Source organism: Mycetomoellerius zeteki, unplaced genomic scaffold (genome assembly GCF_001594055.1).
Source record: "Mycetomoellerius zeteki isolate Tzet28-1 unplaced genomic scaffold, Tzet1.0 scaffold168, whole genome shotgun sequence".
In the NCBI taxonomy this organism is placed as follows: domain Eukaryota; kingdom Metazoa; phylum Arthropoda; class Insecta; order Hymenoptera; family Formicidae; genus Mycetomoellerius; species Mycetomoellerius zeteki.
In genome coordinates this window covers 855003-858714 of record NW_017256633.1, presented here as the reverse complement: position 1 = coordinate 858714, position 3712 = coordinate 855003, and positions in this window count along the sequence as shown.

Below are 3712 nucleotides of genomic sequence, written 5' to 3'. Positions count from 1 at the left end.
CAGGAATGCTTTGCTCCAAATACTGTCGGACAAACAATACGCATATTCAAAAGTTATAATTAAACTTTATTTATACATGAACATAAAATGTAAGTAAATTAAAATTAGTTTCTGCGCGTAGAGAGATAAATGCGACGAAAAAGAAATAGTTAATAAATCGCGGGGAGAGCTGTGTCTAATAAAGGGTTACTGCAGACAATCTACTAAGAATGGTAACTTGATACTTCGTCGAGGGCGCTTAATTGATTGAAGCAAATTGAATGATAAACTCATATTAGGGCCAGAGAGCATAACCAATATAGTCCATATAATCATTACAATCGTGAAATTAAAAAAAATATATAAAACGTAGCATAATTTGTGACTTAAGAAATTCTGTGACGATTATTCGCGTTAAAAGATAAGAATCTTACGTTTTCTCTACACTCGGTGGCAAGGCAAACGAAAATCAAGCTTATAAATAACGCGCATATTGCACGCTTTTCTCGTCCAGCTTGCCGAGTGCATAAAGGCCGAGTCAATATAGTTGACGATATTGTGTTAGCGAGCGCGCTTTGTAAGGAACGCTCGGCGTCTTAATATCGCGGCCGGAAGGATTAACCACGAGACTCACCTAAGAATGGAAGGATCACGGTGGGATTCTAATTAAACGGAAAATAGCTTCATTAAGTTCGTAACAGCCCCGGGGCCGCACTCCACGATACTAAACCTATGCCGTGTCGGGAACGAAGGAATCAACCGAAACCCCCGGTCCCTCTTCCCTGATCGACATACGTATATATATATATATATATATATGTGTATACACGAGGAACGTGTAACGAGAAGTCATGTATTCCGTGGCGAATACAAAAGGTGTCAATACAAATGAACGGAGGATATGCGCCTGGGTTAATTGGTAAATTGATTTTGCATAAATTAGCGCATGTCGATTCATCGATCGTAATGAAGAAAATCACGGGAAACAACGAGGAATGGAAATGTCAAACCAATCCATGGCTTTCAAACGAGCGCGATAACATTCGAGATATTGCCGTTCGTCGATTTTCTTTATCTCCTCTTGATCTTTCAATATATTACATAATTTCAATAATAAATCGTTCATCATGACACTTTAAGTTCAATCCTATTATATTCTTTCTCTCCCTTTTATCGTTTGATCATCCTCTTTTTCCTTTCTCTTGGTCTCATCATGAATCGTCGTACTCACCGGCTCGTATCTTTTTACCCAGCCTAGCCAGCACTTTACAGTTTATTATATAGCCGCTTTTACGTCACACACTGCTTTATGAGCGAAACGCTCTCGGATATCCTCCATTGACGTTGCATTTCCCGAAGGAGGCATTTCGCGACCGCCGACAAAGAATCGCGCATCAAGTGGACAGGGGAGTGGTACGCTTTATATCATTTTATCGCTCGCGAAGTCATAAACTGAGCTTTGACGAAAGAAAGTCCCGCATAATATGTATACGCTCATATACTCAAGTGATATTTCAAATTAAACACAGATACAAATTTCTTGTTTAAGTTTTCAAAGAGAAGTAATTTTTTAAATAAGTTTAATATTCCAAATAGCAAAATATCATCATTATATCAACGATTTAAGATCGTTTTTCATTATTTGGTTGAATAATGACATAAAATAAATATAATGTGACGATATATTATCATCATAAATATATCGTTGTTTAATCATCATTTTTAAATCATATTTAATGAACAAATAACAATCAATAACATTATAATTATAATTAATGCAATAATTGTAAATAAATAAGTACTCGTATATGCTTATGTGCTTCTCTTATAGTAGTATAATTTATTGGTATAATACTAGCCCAATATATCCCCAATATATGCCAATATTTACTCAATGTACCGCCATTGAATTGTGATACTAGGATTGTAATTATTACTTAATTAAGAAAAGTAATAATTAATAATGTTATTACATTGTTTATTTATTATAATTATTTCAAGAAAAAATAAGTTATATCTTACATTACGCATTGCATAGGATTACATATATTTCTCGTCATAGTTATGTCGTCTAAGCATTAGTCACTGATCTGTAACTCAGGACTTCGTTTTTAACGTTTTTTATGACGTGGCTTTGGTGATATTATTATTCACAACAGACATTATATCGACAGTACTTTGCTACTTGAGAGATACAAATTTTACGACTTTTTTCCAATTTGAAAGCTACATAATGAGATTGAGATGTCACAGAAAGATACCTATTGTTTTAGAGATTCATGAAGAATGTTAACTCAAAGTCTAAAGATCTTTTTTTTTAAACACGTTCAGTCTAGAACAGACCTTCGGCAATCTATGAATCGTACATTATTGTTTCTTTTTCAATTTTACTTATTGTTAGTTATTTTACCCGAGGACTTCAATTGAGATCTTTTTTCTATTGAAATACAATACTATTATTTATTTTCTCAATTCGAAAAATACGGCAGAATTTTCATATTCTTTAATTATTTAAACTTAAAATGTTATCGATATTGGATGAGACAATAAATTGCTATCCACATGTAAATTTGACATACAAGGAAATAAGTCACTCTTAAATAATATAACACAAAATTTTTATACATTTTACATTTTCAATGACAAAATATTTATAATCTAGACTTTTATATAAATACAAATTATTTTTTAGAAAGGCACTAGTTAATTTAGAAAAAAAAGAAGAATAAGCACACTGAAAAATTTATTTTTTAAATAATATGGAGTATGTAGTCCAATGTGTATCTTCTTAGTATATTATTGTAGCTAAATTTCAAATATCGCATCAAATATAGCCACGAACCATCGTTCTATGCGAATGGCTTCATTATGCATGAATGCGAAACACTATTGTATGTCTCTTGATGTAACAACAGAAATCTTTAACTATAACACGTTTTCATAATATATGACCTACCTAAAGCTTAAAGGTATAAACCAAAAAATTCATGAATAAATTTCATCGATGGATTTCTTAGTAACCTTTAGGTAATCATATATTGTGAAAACAGACCCATGTGGGACGACGAATGGTTATACACCGAGGGGGTAACCACTTAATGTAATCGTAGGACAGAGATTTCCTCGAAATCATTATAAAATTCATATGAAATCTCTATGTATAATCCGATAATTACATATGTAACTACAAGAAATCATTATATAATATTAAATAAAATCGTATATTTTATCAAATTACTTCATATGTAGTGAAAAAAATTATTTGTAATCAGATGAAATCATATGAAATCCTGTAATCTGTGGGACAATATTTCAGCTAGTGGTTACCCCCTCATTATACACATTGCGTGATCGACTCGTGATCTTTGGTTTCGGGTTCGATTCCGCTCTCATCCTATATACAGGGTGTTAGTTAAGTATGTTGCCATACTCAACAGAGCGATTCTTTGATTTATTTCAAGTAAAAAAGTTCATATAAATATGTATCTTAAACGGCTTAGTTTCCGAAATAAAAAAATTTTAACATGTAGTAATAAACAGTAATAAAACTGTTTATTTGAAAGAAATACAGCTTGAACTAGTCAAAAACTAGTCAAAAACAGAAAAACAAAAAAGCAAGCTTCAGTTCTTCTGATAAAATAAAACAATTAGATGAATTGTTGAAAATGTCCACCTTGCGCCATCGAGCCTTCTTCTCAAAGATTGACGTACACGCTCAAAGATCAGGACTGAA